This window comes from Eublepharis macularius, chromosome 3 (assembly GCF_028583425.1).
Source record: "Eublepharis macularius isolate TG4126 chromosome 3, MPM_Emac_v1.0, whole genome shotgun sequence".
NCBI classification, from domain to species: Eukaryota; Metazoa; Chordata; class Lepidosauria; order Squamata; family Eublepharidae; genus Eublepharis; species Eublepharis macularius.
In genome coordinates, this window is record NC_072792.1 from 156,947,950 (window position 1) to 156,965,759 (window position 17,810).

The window sequence follows — 17,810 nt, forward strand, 5'->3', positions numbered from 1 at the left end:
TAATAAGCATTAGGTAAGAGTAGTTCCTTATCACCTCCTTCCCCCTACTTTTGAAGGATTTGCACCCATTGTTATTACTAAAAACTTTCCCACAAACTGATTTTAATGGCATCCCTTGCTTTGCTTTGCAATCTTCTTCCTTGCTGAAGATTGTTTGCTTGTTCATTTAATTAAAATATTTGCATGCCACCTTTCCACCTAGTATAGGATCTTCAAGATGGCAAACATCAAAACATTAAAACTATTTCAAACATTAAAATATAAGACTTCAACAGGTGTAATGTTCACCCCACTGAATGGGAGTTTAACCAGGACTTTATCTGAGCTAGACTGTAGTCAGATTGCTTCAAACAACCGGGTGCAAACAGTTGCACGAGTGGAAAATATTTGGAAAGATGCTTAACTTGGACTTCTTAGTCTGTTCACCTGAATGTTCCCATTGAATTCTGTATACAAGCTTGGATGCAAATGAACTAGGATGCCCTTATTGGGCATTGGATCAAACTGAGTTAGAATCCTGGCATCACCAGCCAGGGAACTCTTCCTTCAGATGTTTGGTGACGGAAGGAAGGAAAGGTGCCCCTGCATTTTTCTATCAAGGGAATAGCACTGTTTGCCCAGTAAGCGAATGAACTCAGGTGCTTAGGTTGTGGGCATCTCCGAACAACAAGCACAGGGAAAGAACATGGTGATGTAATAATGGCTTTTAGATCCACATTGCAGAAAGGAATATGCTTATGATTTTTTAAAGTAATGTTTTAATAATGGGAATGCTTGCTAGAATCAAAGAAGCACAAACCTGGTATTTAAACATTAGATGGTTTGCATCAAGATGCCTTCTCGCTAAGGGTGTGCACTGAAAAAATGTCTGTTTCAGTTTTGGATCCAGAGGTTCTGAACCAACAATGTGCTGTTACTAGTGTTTCCAAGTGGGGCATGGACAGCTCAGATCTAATCCGTTTGGGTTTTTTAAATGTGTTTTGGCCCCGCTCTTTGCAATGAGGACTTCCAGGCTCATTGGGGCAGTTGTTTGTGCACTTAACAGCACCAAAATTGCACAGAACACAATCCTCCCTCTAAACCATCAATCCACCAAGTTTTTTCTCAGTTACTGTATGCAAATACACACGCAACAATGGACCCTGAAGAAGATGAGTGTTGGTGGTCAAGCACACACTACAGTGCGAAACTGGCTGGCAAAGGAGTAGCAACTGCAGGGCTGTAACAACATTAAAAATAATCCTGCTTTATGTTCACTTTTTCTCTATAGTGCCAATAAATTATTACCTTTCATTCCTGCTGTTGCCTATTGGTTAAGGGTTTCCTTGTGCTTACTGTCAGGAAAGTGTCTTTAGAATTTCAGCCCACAATTGAAGTCTTAGAGGGCTTCTATCAAGTTCAATTTATTGAACAGACCATCCAAGTGCTCTGATAGGGGTGGGAGAAACTCCAGTGCCTGAATAGTGTGGCAAAACTCACCAAGATGCAACCTCCAAACAGGTCTACTCAGATGTAAGTCCCATGGTATTCAATAGTGCTTACTCTAACAGAAGTGTCTTTTAAATTGCAGCCTATGATTTAAGTTTGAATATTCCCCCTTCCAAATGTTTCCAAAGCTGATAGGTTGGGAGGGGTCTTCCTTTCCAAGGACATGGCTGGCAGGGGGACAATGCCATTGCCCAGTAGTGTCAGGGGGAAAAAAGATGCACTTATGTGCATTGTGCATATTCCCCCTTCCCGCCAACAGAGTTAATTAATAACTTAAGGGCTCTCTCCCCTTGGCGAATGCTGTTAAGGGAAACAAGATGGTGCTCTGCAATGATAACAACAGCAGCAGCAGCAGCAACATTTGATTTATATACCACCCTTCAGGACAACTTAATACCCACTCAGAGTGGTTTACAAAGTATGTCATTATTATCCCCACAACAAAACACCCTGTGAAGTGGGTGGGGCTGAGATAGCTCCGAGAATCTGTGACTGACTCAAGGTCACCCAGGTGGCTTCACGTGGAGGAGTGGGGAATCAAATCCGGTGCTCCAGATTAGAGTCCCACGCTCTTAACCACTACACCAAACTGGCTCAGCACCTGCCTGCTGGTGCTGCAAGGTATGAACCAAAAAGAAACACACAAACTTTTGAGTTGGAGGGATTTGTTACTATTGGGTTTTCCAGATTTGGTTTATCATTCTGTAAGCTGCTTTAACAAAACAAAACAATGACTTCCAGCTACATTTCCAGATTGTTTTGTTTTAATTTGCAGACCCCCTACTTCTCACTTGCTCTGTGTTTCATGTTCTGTTAAAAGTTTACTTATGGTCTTGATCAAACTAAAGTATGGCAGGGAAGGAGAATCTTGGGGAAATGTCTTCCAGCGCCATAAGATCTGGCCTGAACTTCTGTTTCTCTTCCTGTTAAAACGGACTTTGGCCTAGGTTAGGCCAGAGGCACAACAGTTTTTGCAAGAGTCCAAGGATTCCTTGCCCTTGATTCTTAGCCAGCTTGTTACTCCAGGTGAGCTGACTCTGTGGACCCTGAACCAATGCAAGTGTTGGTGTCTGTTGTTGTTTGTGTGCTAATCATATTTGTTACTTCGTAATCAACTTTAGGTCCATGTGGGGGAGAAAAATAGAACATATTTAAATAAACATAAATTTAAAAAATCTTTCCTCTTCTGTCAGCTCCTAAACATAAACATATTCCTTTCTGTCTTGCAGGTTTAAAAGTTTGAAAACAAAGACCTTGTTACATTCAGAGGAGTAGCCTTGGCTATCTGCGTGTTCATTTATAACTGCTCTGAAGAGCTTCTTCTAACCCCTACACCAAGCCTCCCGTGAACTGGAGTAGGAAGTCTGAACTCAGACGGTAAACTGGTGATGAAATACTTCATTAGTACCTCATTTGTAATTTATGTCTACTGCAGTAGCTGACAAAAACTCAAAATGCAAGTCACCGATTTCTCAGAAGTGCACCCTTTGAGGTCACTGAACTGGATTAATTATAACCCTGTGTAAAGCGTAGCCTGCCTCTGTGTCAATTACCAGCATTTGATAACTAAAACGATGCCAGCTCTGTTCTTCTTCAGGACACAGCCGTACATTTTAAAAAAAAAAGAGTTACAAATATAATAGCTAAAGAACACAGAGCTAATTAGCTGGGCTCATTTATTAAACTTCAATTTGACGCAGCTGATAGAAACTCTGATCCATAGAAGCGGCAGATAGGGGAATCTAGGCCTGCAAAAATAAACTCCTGTCCTTATTTCTCTACCTCCTCTTAATCTTCTAAAAGGTGAAAATAACTCATCTGATTGCTAGGGAATTATTTAAGTGTGCAGGAGAAGGGGGTAGTCCATTGGTATTAAATATGATCTGCTTTTAATGGATATGATAGCGGCTAATTGACTTGGTTAACTAAAGCCCTAGGACTTAATAGATGAGTCTGTGCAGTTCAAATGAATCAGAGCACTCTCCTTCAGTCTCTAAGAGTTTTCATAATTTGGATTTTTGAACATTATTCCAGAGTTGTAAGAACTTATGAGTTAAGTTTCTTAGTGCACGGATGAGACATTTTGTGAGATCTCTGGTTTAAATATGTCAATTCAAATGGTACTTGCCAATGTAAGAACACAAGAAAAGCCCTGCTGGGTCAGACCAGTGATACCTCTAGTTCAGTACCCTGTGCTACACAATGGCCAATCATTTGCCCGAGGGGGGCAACATACGGGGCATAAAGGGCGAGGCCTTCCCTTGATGTTGCCTCCTAGTGCTGGTATTCTGAAGTCTACTGCTTTTGGAAATGGAGATTCCTTTTTGTTCACCATAGATAATAGCTATTGATGGACCAAATCCTTCATGAATATATGAGCACATAAAATGGTCAAATCCTTGGTCTAGCAAGGTCAGTATTGCCCACTGTTACTGACAGCAGCTCACCAAGTTTTCACAACACCTCCTACCTTATCCCTTTAACTGAAGATGCTGGGGACTGAATCTTGGTGCCTTAAGCATGCAAAAGAACTGCTCTGCTGCTGAGCCATGGCCCTACTGTCCAATCCTCTTTTAAAGCCAGCTATGCTTGTGGCCATCACTACATCTGCTGACAATTAATTCCACCATCAATTACTCATTGAGATTCTTTCTATTCTGTATCCTTTTAAATGGTTTAGACAGACGAGAAATCAAGGGGGAAATTCTCTGATTGGTGGGCACGGATCAAGATTCTCCAGTTAGGTGCATGTGGGCCATTGTAAGGCAGGGCTTTTTATTAGCTGCCCTCACTGAAATGGCTGCGTGGTTTTCCAATAGCAGCCATGGCCAGGAGAGAATCAGGAGGACTGGAAAGCACTCAGGCTTTCCTTAGCCAATGGGTGGTTCCATTCCCCCTTCATGCCTGACAAACTGTTGCCATGAACTTCCTTTTGCAAAGTGGAGAGGGAGCTATGTTCCAGTCTCTGAGCCCAGGAAGCTGGGCAATTCCACAAGGAGGAATGTGTGTCCAGGAGTCGAAGCCCGTCCCCTCTTTCTCCAGGCTTGCTGTCCTCCCAGTGGCTGGACCTTGCTTCCAACCAAAGTACATATAATACTAACCTTGACAAATGATGGCCAGATTCTGAATAAGGCAGCTGCATGTGTTTGGCATGGTTGCCATGTGATTGTTTCACAAACCAAGGAGGGATGTGTTACATCTGGCTCCACCTGTAGTGGCACCCATTTTTGTGTAGTGCTCACCACCCTCCTCTCAAAATTCCAAACGTGGCAGGAGGCTCAAAAAGGTTGAGGACCCCTGGCTTAGATGCACACGCCTCTCAGCCACAGTAATCTCTCTCCTTCAAGTGCCTGTGAAGTTCCTATAAACACAATGCCAAGGGCCTGTAAGTAGCTCCTCTTACCACTCACATAGTGTTGGTTTTTCCATCACACAGCCACAGGAGGGCCTTTAGGCTTAGATGTTTGGCTCTGAGAGGCCACTGCAGTGCAGCAGGTTATAAAATTCTGGCCAATAGCCTACCTATTTTTAGAATTATAATTTGTGTCCTTGTAGACAAATTTAGGTTTCATATTGCTATGCCATATTGTACGCTGTGGTGATGATTCTCTTCCTTGCTAGAGCAAACTTTCATAATAATTGTAATGCCACTGTATTTTTCTGTGTTGCTTCCTCTGCCTTAATCTCTTTTGCCACCTGCTTCCTTGAATGGGCTATTAGAAGTGCCACCTCTATGGAAAAGATAAGAGACTCGAAGAATTTGTAGCACATGGTATTTATAGAGCTTTCAAGCACTAATGTGACTGTCAGTCTCATTCAAACAAAGACAATCTCCTGCCTACAGGTGGAGATAATGGATTTAGTTTATGCTTAGTGGCTGTCATTTGATGGATTCCTAACTGTGCTTTTGGTTGATAATCAAAGTAGGTGCTGTAGAACAAATCAAAGAAGAGGTGAATTTCAATAATGAATGTGGGGCAACAAATAGCTCTAAAAGTGGATCTTGATTCACACCTGGGTTTGAATATATGTTGCAGAAATTCAACAATAACAGAAGGGTTTTTCCAAATGTCAATCACGTTGCCATGATAAACTGCATTTTTTATTAAAACGACTCACGGAGACCTACAATAAAAAGCTACAGTAGCAGCACAGTTCTAAAAGCACAAAACAAAATCTAGCATAGCAAAGTAACAAAATTTAAGTTTAGACTTTGCAAAAGACTTACTATAATAGTTCAGTCCCTAAGCAGAGTAACGCTGACTTCATAGAAGAATGTAACTCTGTTTAGGATTGCATGCTAAGGAATGTATCATATAAACATAAACTTTGTCAGCAGGAGGGAGAGCAGGGGGCTAAATAAACAGGAGGTAAAGAGGAAAAGGGAGAACTGAGAAAGAACTTTTGCTCTAAGGGTGCAGTCTTATAGGCACTTGGAGTTAAATCCTATTGTACTCCCAGGCTGAGTTTTGGAAAACATCCATAGGAAAGCTGAAGGATTTCAAAGAACTGATTAGGTACAATTTCACCTTGTACTAATGTCTTGAAATAATCTCTTTTGTGAAGATGGCTCTCCTTTTACCTGCAGTTCAAAAGAAGGACTAAGAAGGTCTGAAGTGTATTTTGCCAGTAAGAAATAACATCCTGCCTGTGACATTCAAGGTTGCAGAAGACCAGAAGCTATAATACATGATTAAATATTTTCATAAGAAAAGTGTTGTGGCTATACACTGTAAGCGCAATCCTAAACAGAGTTACACTCTTCTAAACCCATGAAATTCCATAGACTTAGAAAGATGTGATCTGCTTAGGAATGCTCAATGCATATCCCATTTGTGACAAAAGAGAAAAGTGAACCATCTTGCTGCTACCATTTGTTATTTGGTTTCCTCAGATAGATTATGTGATGAATGGAGTTCCAAGAACATGAAGAGTCCTACTGTGTTGGACCATGGGTCTATCTAGGTCAGCATTCTCTTTTCAGCAATGACTAGACAGATAGTTCTGGGAGTTCACAAAGAGGACGAAGAGATCCAGTTTGGTGTAGTGGTTAAAAGTGGCAGGACTGTAGTCTGGAGAACCAGGTTTGATTCCCTACTCCTCCACTTGAAGCCCATGGGGTGACCTTGGATCAGTCACAGCTTCTCAGAGCTCTCTCAGCTCCATGTACCTCACAGGGTGATTGTTGTGAGGATAATAATAACATACTTTGTGAACTCGTCTGAGTGGGTGTTAAGTTGTCCTGAAGGGCGGTATATTATTATTATTATTATTATTATTATTATTATTATTATTAAGGCACAAGCGGTCCCTCCTTCCCTTCCCCTGCAGTTTATAATAGGTATTCACATACAGATTTCCTCTGAACCTGGAAGTTTCATTTAGCTATTATAGCTAACAACTGGAGGTCCCATGAGACCCGCACATGTGGGCAAGTCCTATCCTTTTGACCTCCCAACTCCATTGTTGGGGTGCCCATTTACTAGCCAGACTGCCTGCCTGCCTGCCATGCTGTTGCCTCAGCTGCTTGGCCCATGTGGTGGAGGGCCGGAGAAACTTGCAGTGGATCCTGCTCTCTTCTCCCCCACCCACTTGCAGCACTGCCTCCTCAACCCATCTGGCTTGTGCAGTGGGAAGCATCAGTGGGGAGTGGGAATGGCAGCTCCTGCTCTTCCCCTTTCTCACCTCACCTGTCTCTGTGCTGCAGTGCCTTGCAGTGCTCTCCCATGGTGGAGAGCAGCAGCAGCTCCCGCTCTCCTTTTCCCCTCCTCGGCTGGCTCCTCTGCAGTGCTGCAACCACTGCCTGCCTGGCTCATGTGGCCGTGGGGGCTCCCTCTTATTCTGTTCACACACCTGCCACAAGGAGGGTGGATGAGGTTGGACAGGTAGAGGTGCGTTGTTTGCACAAGCACAGACACATTCATCATTTGGGGGGGGGATTAAAACCCTACCTCAAATCGTTTGTATTTTTCTACAAAATTAGAAATTTGTCAAAATATCTCTTTTCATTGTTCATGGCCATAATCTGCAGAGTTGCAAATTAGATATAACAAGATACACATATAGCAATAGCAAGAGGGAAACACACAAGGACTTGCAGGAGTCACTTGATTTCCCCCTGTACTCCTTTCCCCACACCATTTCCTTTTTCTATCCTTCTGGCAGCCTCCATTTCCTTCCCAGTCATCAACTAACCTTTTTTGTATCTGCCCCTCAGTCTCCAGCTTTATTTATTTTTTATATTTATACCTTCCTTTCTTACCAATGGAGGCTCACAGCAACTCACATCATTATCCACACCTCCATTTTATCCTCACAATGACCCTGGAAGGTAGACTAAGTTGAGAGTGACTGGCCTACAGTCCCCCAACAAGCTTCCATTGAAGTGTGAGGATTTGCACCTGGGTCTCCCATATCTGAGTCATACACTTTAATCACTTTACAGCATAGCCCTCAGCTTTCCTTTCTTCCCTTCTCCTAGCAGCTTTTCCCTGGGAAAAGTCTGGCCAAGTTCCAAAGTTGTGCAGTAGCAAGCAAGTCATTCAGGAGTGTTAGGTGAAGGCTGCCACTGGGCCCAGTCAACTGGTAGCCCCTGGTTAAGTTGTGCACGTTGAATGGTAGCAAGTTGCCTAGTGGCTGTTGAGCCTTGCCTCCCTCCAGAGCAAAAAGAAAGAATGGGCTGGGAAGCCAAAATATCCTTGGAAAGGACCCTGCCTTTTAGTGACAAAAAAAAAATCAAAGTTTTAAAGGCTGACAATATTGTTGCTGTTGTCTACCAACCACCATAAAGACCACTGAGATTCCAGAGGGCATCCATTTCTTAAAGCCACAGGTATGGCATCTCTTATTTTGGTGTTTTTTTAACCCTCCCCCAATATATTTTTAAAGTTTTTAGATTTTTCTGCAAATCTGCGGCTTATCTCAAGTTTGTAGAAAGATCTGTCTTCTCTGTTTATGGCTTTAGCCTCTGGATATAAGTATATACTAATAGGGCTATGTTGAGAATTAGATATATTGATGAGGACTCATCCTCCATGATTTTGTCTTATCCTTTTGAAAAGCTAAAAGGTAGAGGCTGTTACTATACCATGTAACAATAAGTGTGAATTTTCCAAACCCATTTATGAATTAAGCCACTGCAGTGCAGTGATTATTAGTGTGTTGACTAGGACTGGGAAGACACAATGTGAGGGTAAAATACAGGAGAGAGTCAGCACTGTGTGTTCAGCTGGGGGCTAGCTGGTACTATTTACATTTTGTCTGTCCTCACAGTAGCTGATGGATCAGGGCCTTTTTCACACTGCTTACCTTCTCTTGGAACGACCTGGAACATCGCACAAAAAACATGGAAGATCACGTTTTCTCGCGCGATATTTGCATGATTTTGCGCAAATCTCATGCAAGAAAATATGAACTTCCACGGTTTTTGTGTGATGTTCCGGGTCGTTCCGAGAGAAGGTAAGCAGTGTGAAAACGGCCCAGGTCTCCCTGGATTCAAACCACTGCAAACAGGCTATTAAATAACTAAACATTCTAGACCCTATAAAGCTTAGTAAGATATCACCTATGAAGGGGATTTAATTAAGCAGATGACCCTGCAATGTCCCTAGAGTTAGCAGAAGTTTCCAGAGGACTCCTCCCCCAGGATTGTGTCACAGTTATCTAGAAGAAAAATACTATATTCTGGTTAAGGAATACCTGTAGCATGACCCTGATACAGCTTGGTAGTCATAGCTTTGGAATGACACCTGATTTGAGGCTTCCAAGCATTAAAACACACAAAGCAGAGCTTTCTGTACCTAAATTATAAGAACATACATTTTTGATAAGCTGCTGTGCTGAGATGACTTTAGGATGCTACGATTTGGAACGGGACATTCTCTCCTTTTGGACTTTAACACAGTGTTCTGAGCGATCCCTCCCCCTTCTTTCTTTCCTTTCTTCCCTTATGATCTTGTACAGAAAGTTCTGTGAATGTAAATATGAAGACATTCATAAGATTCAGTTTAGAACTACTAAGAAAAATATGTAAAACATTTTGTCCTGACCTAGAAAAGTTGTGCACAGAGTTCCAAACTGGCACCAGTTTGCCTCTCTTTAGTGTGATAATGGTCGGTGTCATTAAATTCCCCAACACTTGGGGGGGGATGTTGTTGGGCTTGTTTTTAAAGTAGGTGATCCCGCAATGGCCCTGCAGCTGGGTAGAAATTTCCAGGGGACACCTCCTTTAACACTTCAACTTTTAAGAAAAACAGAAAAAACCGGTTAATGCACGCAAGATGGAGCCTTTACCAACACACAGCACTCTTCACAAATTCCCAGGAAGAGGATTTCAGGGGGCATTTCAGGCTGCAGGCAGAGGCAGGAAGTGGGAAACCCTTTTGCACCCATGGAAAGGTTGCATCCAACCTTATTGTGCTTCAGTCACCAGTGACAGCTGCTTTTGTTATGTTATCTGCATTTCTGCATAATATTACAATTCTCATCATACTGATTATTTACAACTAGTTTGATGCCCGTGCTTTGCTTCGGTATTGAACTACTTTAAATCCAGTTATAATATTTATGGGTAACGTTTTTGGTTTGAGCGGCGGGGGGCAGGTTGAGTTGGTTTTGTAGTATAATAGCATAGAACCTGAGCTTCACAAAAATGTTTGAATAAAGCAATGCATGTTGATGCCTAAAACTGATAAAGTGGATTTTGAAATGTAACATTTATTGAAGAGATTTTTAAAACGAAAATATGGTAGTGGAGTAAATAAAGTGAAAAAATACGTCCAACCTTAATTTTCTACTGAAGGACCTCTTTGAAGACCTCATTGGTGGTTTCCCCCCACTTTGGAGCCCCCACTTGTGGGCTGGGAAGCCAGGAGGGCTGAGCATGTTGAGGAACTCCACAGGGTAGTGTGGACTGCATCATCCATTTGCACCACTGAGTCCACAGATCTGTACTCCATTTCTGCCCCTTCGAGGGAGTTGTGTTTCATTAATGATGGCAGCCTTGTCTTTCTTGGGGGTCAGAGTGGCACACTTGCACAGCCCATCCATGGACTTCTTCATGATAGTGACAATATCAGGGTATATCGTGGCTGTTGGGTCTGCTAGGGTCATCACTACTGTGCCCAGGTCTGCAGGGATGGGTCACCTTTCCCTTGGACTCAGAACTTGCTGGTACTTGCCCACTGCTGCTCAGTGCACTCCAGGAGTACGATGTGCATATTTCTTTGCCACATCTCTAAGTTGCTTCCTCCTTTTAGCATCGGTATATCTTGCACAACGTCTGCCAGGAGGCTTCTTGGGGGAAGTAAGAGGATGGCTGCAAGAGGTGTGAGGTGGAGTTGGACTGAGGGAGGGGTGGTGTGGTGGGCCCTTCGGCAGGTTCATGTGAGAGGTTCGCATTAAAATGACCCCTAGAAAGGTCATGCACCATCTCCCCATGAACATTTAAAAACTCAGCTGCCATACTGACTTTTATATAAAATCCCTTTTCAGGAGTCTTATACTGTCTTTCTTCAACTGTCTGCAGTTTCCTTGATGTAAGATCTGGTGTCTGAAGAAGTGAGCTGTGGCTCATGAAAGCTCATACCCTACCACAAATTTTGTTAGTCTTATAGGTGCTACTGGACTCTTGCTCTTTTCTATTCCTCCTTTGCTAGCATTATTTTTTTCCATTGAATTTTGTCTTCACACAGGGCCAGTGCCAGGGTTTCTGGCACCTGAGGCGAGATACCTACTTGCCCACCCCCGCTAACCAATTTTAAAAAAACAGAAGAAATGTAGGAAAAATGAAAGCACAAAACTTGAAACTTTTTACATTTTTAATTTAATTTTTATTTCTTAATTTAAATTTTAAATCTTAATTTTTTAATAAGTGTGAGAATAACAGCAATCTTTGTTTTTCTTATTGTGAGACAAAATCTATTTTGTGAGCAGAAACAGAGACTTGCATTGAAGTTTTGAGCACACCTTTTGTGTGTGTGTGTGTGTGTGTGTGTGTGTGTGTGTGTGTGTGTAAAAAAGTTTCCCTCTCTCTTTCTTCCCATCTCTCTCTGAACCCAGAGACTCTTGGCAGTAGAAGGAGGGCTTCTCTTACAGGGCCTGCTTGGAGGAGAGAGATGTTTGGGAGACTGAGCTGAAGCCTTCTCTTTCTCTCTGACCCTCTTCAAGCCTTAAAATATTGATCACCTTTGTCAGAGATCCCTTTCAGGAACTACCCTCCATGCTCATCCTTCTCCCACCCCCCCTTGGGTCTGAAGTGAACGGCAGCTGACAACTAAGCATGTAGTGTATAAATACTGAAATAAACTATTGGGGAGAGGGGGAAGGTGGGATGATATATGGAAACTAGGGAATGAGAGAAGGAAGGTGATAAAGAGGGGGGTGCAGTGCGGGGCGCTGCTCTGCTGGAGTGAAGGGGGGCAGCATTGAGATTGGAGAATAGCAAGGGGGAGGGAGAACAAAAGGGAGAAGGGGGGAGGAAAGTAATAGAATTTAAAACAACAACTTTAAACCCAACTACAGTAATTTGCTTCTACTTGTCGCACACGGATTGAAAGGGAATTGTGTCTCACTTCACTTTCTCCTTCCTCTGTGGCGGTGCACACATAACCAGCCACTCTTTCTACCAAAAGCAGCCACCCCCCTCAAAAGCCTGAGGAAAGAAGTAGAATTGATGCCAGCTGGGGAGGGGGAAAGGGATGTACTAAAAGGAATGACAGGATTGCCCACTGGAAATAATGGGAGAGGCTTGAAGGCTCATTGGAGAAAATGGGAGCAAGGAATGCCAATTTACTTGCACGGGCTCCATTGAAATGAATTACAACACAAAAAAAGGGCAAGAGTCCAGTAGTGAAGAAGTGAGCTGTGACTCATGAAAGCTCATACCCTACCACAAATTTTGTTAGTCTTATAGGTGCTACTGGACTCTTGCTTTTTTCTACTGCTACAGACAAACACGGCTACCCATCTTGATCTGTCAACATAGGCCCCAGAGTGGAATGACAGTCCCTGGGAGAAGAAGCAGTGGTCTGGGACTGGAATGGCAGTGGGTGTGGAATGACAGGGGGTGTCATTCCAGTCCCAGAGCCCTGAACCTATTCCCAGGAGCAGTCGTTCCACTCTTCAACCTGTCATTCCAGTCCCTGAGCACAGGTTCTATTCCAAGGGACCGTCATTGCACTCTGGGGACTGTCATTCCACTCCCAGAGTGTTCCATCTGGTCCCAAAGACCTTTATGGAAAATCCATTCCACATTTTCTTTGCAACTTTGTGTTGCAATGCATTTCAATGGAGCCCAGGCAAGTAAATTGGCATCCCTGGATCCCATTATCTCCAATGGGCCTTCAAGCCTCTCCTGTTATTTCCAATGGGCAATCCTCCTGTCATTCCTTTTAGTATAAGAAAGGAGGGAACAAGGGGGACAAAAGGTCAGACGGGAGCTCGCTGCTCCCCAGCCAGCTAGAGTCTCTCTTGCTCGCGGAAGCTTCGCCCAAGGCTTAAATTGAGAGAGAGAGAGAGAGAGAGGAGGAGGAAAAAAAGGCAGAGAGAGAAATGTCCCCATTGATGGGGCTGAACTCAAAGCTCATCGGGCGCTGGATGAGCAGGAAGACAGGGATGCCCTTCTGCACTCCAGAAGAAATGCCTTGCACCAAGAGAGGAGAATTCCTGCGCGAGCACACAGGAGCGCATACACTGCAAGGAACACCAATCGATCATTGGGGGGCCAGCACGGCGCCTCCTTCAAAGTTCAGCACCCAAGGCGGGAGCCGGCTCTGCCTCAACAGAAGCACCAGCAGTGACAGGATGTGACCAAATAATGATAGCCTTAGTTTCATCTTTTCAGCTTCTAGGGAGAATTCAGGCTTGATTTGATCTAGAACCCACTTATTTGTCTGGCCGTTTTCACATGCCCTGACCCTCCAGAAAATTGGGCAAAACTCACGGCATGAAGCATCTTCCTAGAGCGATTTATCTGGCACGATCCCCTTTAATGGCGCATTTTCTGACACCATTGCGCCATTAAAGGGGATCATGCTGGGAAATTACGCTAGGAAGACGCTTCATGCCGTGAGTTTTGTGCGATTTTCCAGAGGGTTACGCGCGTGTGTGAAAACGGCATCTTTTTGGCTGTCCATGGTATTTGTAAAACTCTCCTCCAGCACCACATTTCAAATGAATCAATTTTCTTCCTGTCAGCTTTCTTCATTATCTGTTTAGGATGCAGTTACTGTGCTGGAACAACTTGCTTGGCATGTGCTTAAAGGCGGCATGTCTGCATAACACCCAGATCTTGGCTTTGGATCTCTGGTGCACAAACTATCCTCATGCAGCCATGGATTGCAGTGCAGTTTACACAAAACCCCAAGCTTCCGCAAAACTGCTCAGAGAAGCATTTTGCCTCATGTTTAAATCATGGTTAACTTACCAAGCCTCATCAACTATGTGGGAGTTTGTCACACTGATTTCGCTGGATGACCAAAATAAGCATGATTAGAATCAAAGACTCAATGAGATTAAGAATTGAACCATAGTGGTTACTTGCATTGATTTTGACAGGATTACATCAGTTTGCGTCCAAATAATGTATGGGATTATGGATTCATAAGAATCCATGATCCATGCAAGAAGACAGATCAAACTAGTAATATGAATTGCTTTGTAATGCAGAAGGTTTATGGTTGTTTTGATTGATCTGAATAAAAAATCAAAATTCTAATGTATTTAATGCATCCCCATTCAGTTAAATAGCAAACTTCTGGTCATGGCTGTGTAACATTATGCCCTTTATTAACAGAAGCAGCTTCAGCATCCTTCTCATTTTACCTTTGTGACAGGGGAACAGCTGCAGAGTGGCTTGTTCCAACGCCACCCAGATAATGTGAGAATTCCCAGGTCCCACGGGAGAAACTTGTGCCAAATTACACACTGTCGCCCAGGCCTTTCTTTGCAGGCCAAAGTAATCAGGGAGCTTTCCTAAAATTCCTGCCTTATAGCTTCTGCTGAATCTAGACCTACCGGAATGTTGGAATAGTTAGCTGAGGATACTGGAATAAATTTCTTTGCATAGTGAAAAGAAGATTATTTTTCTGTTACAACACACTTTCCCCTTGATTTGACCAGTAGGGTTTGCAGAAGGGAAACAGTAAGTATTATTTGATAGAGGGTAAATAGAATATATTTGGCTCTGCTTGAAAAAAATGCTGAATCATCTTCCTTTGTGAATCAAGAGTGCATTTGTTACAGTCAAGGGGCTTCTGATGGCATCGGATATTAATTTTAATGTGACCTCTCTGACCCACACCAAAATTGTCAATTGTGTCACATGGTGAAGCTGTAAGAGAAAAAAATAATATTGTTTTGCAATGTCATCCTATTTATTTATTTAAAACATATTGGCTGCCTCTTAATTTTAAAAAAAGGTTCACAGGACCACTTACAGCTAGGGTTGCCAACTTCAATTTGGGAAATTCCTGGATATTTGGGGATAGTGCCGGAGGTGGTGATGGAGGATTTTGAGGAGAGGAGGGAGCTCAGTGGGGAAGTGATGCCATAGAATCTACCCTTAAAAGCTGCCATTTCTTTTGGGAGAACCAATCTCTGTAGGATGCGTGTCTGTTGCAATTCCAAGAAAATTCCAGGCCCAACTTGAATTTAGGCAACCCTACTCACAATATTAAAACAAAATAACAGAAATACAATATTAATCATAAACGCAGGAACAAATAATAAAAAGTAGGTTACAAACTAGGGATGCCAGACCAAGCCTGGCAACTGGCGGAAGGGTTGAAGACAGAGAAATGGGAGATGCATTATATTGGCTATGTCACTTCCTAGCTCTAGAAATCACTGGAAACTCTGTTTTACCATAGACTCTCTGATGATTCCTAGGGCTACCTACAGCACTTCGGGGGTTTCCCCATAGTGATGCAGCCAATGTTACTTTCATTTTTTCCCTCTTTCTATCGCTCATGGCTGCCAGCCCCCAGGTGGAGGATCTCCTGCCCCATCTTTCACCCTCAAGCCCAGATCAATTGGTTGGTGGGGGCAGGGCCAGATTGAGGGGGGCAGGGGGGTAGCCTGCCCCTGGCATCGTCAAAGAGGGAGCACCAGGCGTGGCTGCCAGCCACCTGGAGTGTGCCGTGGCTTGCCACGTGGGAGGCTGAGCGCAGGGTTGGGAGGCCCTCACCTGGCCCGCCGATGGGGCGGCTGGCTTGCTGTGCCTGTAGGACCTCCCAGCCCTGCACTCAGCCACCCACCCAGCATGCCAGCTACCCCAGCGCATGCTGCGCCGCTGCTGCCAGCTCCGTGGCGCACCGGGTGCTGGGGCAGCCAGCACGCCTCCTGCCCCTGTGTGCTGATGTCATGGAAGGGAGCCGGACAAGGGTTGCACTGGGCGCTGGCAACCCTAGATCCGGGCCTGGGTGGGTGGAATTTGGGGGGAGGCAGGAAGACAGCCACCAGAGCATGGGGGAAAATGGCAAGTACACATGCCCCAGAGGCCCCGATGACAAACCTCCTCTCAGCATGGCCAAATTGGCCCCAAACAGCAAAAAAGCTGTTTGGGGCAGGTTATGTCCCTGCTGAGACCTTGTCGCTTCCATTTTTCAAGCAGAAGTTATGTCATGGGGGCCTCTGGAGCATGCGTGCTCTGCACTCATGCTTCAGAACCCAGACTGGGCCCCTGTACCTGCAACACAAACTCCCCAACCCCTGCTTTGAAGGAAAGGGGGGCTGGCAATCCTACGGCCCTATTTGGAGCAGTGGCAGGCAAAGCAGGCCGCCAGGGAGGCCTCCCACCATAGTGGGAGGCTTGGCAACCATATTTCAATCCAATAAAGCACTAGAACTCATGAGAGCACAGGATTAAATACATTTATTTTAATCAAATGCCTAGATAAACACAAACTTTTTAATTGGCATCTAAAACTTAATATACCATGTGCCTGGTGAGCTGCTGTAAAAGGGCATCCTGAGCAAAGGTGGCAGCACAAAAAAAGCCATGACCCTCATTGTTGATGGTAGAGGCATACTGGAATTGCCAGCTTCTGAGTTGGGCCTGGCGATCCCCAGAATTATTGTCAGTCTATGGAATCCCAGTTATCTAGAGTTCGTCTCCCCCCTTCTGCAAGAAGCACAAAGTTTCTTGATTCCAAAAGGTTTATTGAAAGACAATGCTCAGGATACAAGTATCCATATTCCAAGGACTAGGAAAGCCTTGGCTGAACAAAAGCTTTGTTGAGAATGCCACACAAAATGAAAGTAACAACATTTCAAACATCCATTCCCAGCCTCCCCACTTAGTCCTGTCTGGAAGGCCTGGGAAGGTGAGGACGTCAAAGTTGGCCGGAACGGGTTGATAAGAATTCTTCACTCCCATGGATATATGCAACCTGGGCAGCACCTGGGCCTGGAGGGAGAGAACTAAACAACTACAGATTATAACATGAGAACATGGCGTAGCTATGGCTTGAGAACTGACTAGCAAACTGACACTCTGACAATTATTGATCTCCAGACCACACCTGGATAAAATGGCTGCTTTGGAGGGTGGACTCTAGGGTATTATACTCCACTGAGGTCCCTCCCCCAGAGCCTCCACTCCTAGGTCTCCTGGAATTTCCTGAAACTGACAATCCCAGAACACAAAAAACAGGCCCTCCAATAGGGATCAACTGCTGGGAAGTTCATTGGAGAGAAGTACTTTGATCCCTATTGTGTAGGTAAGCAGCCATTTTTTCCCAAATAGGTTATTAGAAACTCCCTTCTTGAAAACGCGTGCATTGAGACAATTGACTACATATAGTTTGTAGAGTGTTCCATCTTTTAAAACTATTTTAGCCAGCTTTTAGCCTGAGGTCTATTTTATGTATTTTAGACTGCTGAATAATATGCTGCTTTTATGCCCCTGTGTTGTTCTTATGACTTGTTTTTATGGTTTTTATCCCTAAGTAAACAGAGCATTGTTAACAGTGAGCCTTCTATTAGCCATAGAATTGCATCAGTGAAGTGTTTCATTCATTAGCAACCACTGCTTTGGCAACAATAAAACTCTGGCTTATCATGAGAAGTAGGGGTGTGTACCGGGGAAATACTTGGTTTTCCCACTTCGGGTTTACCCAAAGTGGAAAAAAGATTCGGAATAACCCAAAACCTGAAGCAGCAGGCCGCTTCAGGCTCGGGTTATCGGAATTGCTTTGGTATGCTTTGTAATGCTTCGGAGCATACTGAAGTGAGATCCTCACCTTCCCCCTGAGCCCCGCTTCCTCCAACCCCAACCCCACTTACCTTTCCCGAAGGCTGGAGCAGGCGTCTCCGCTGCTGCA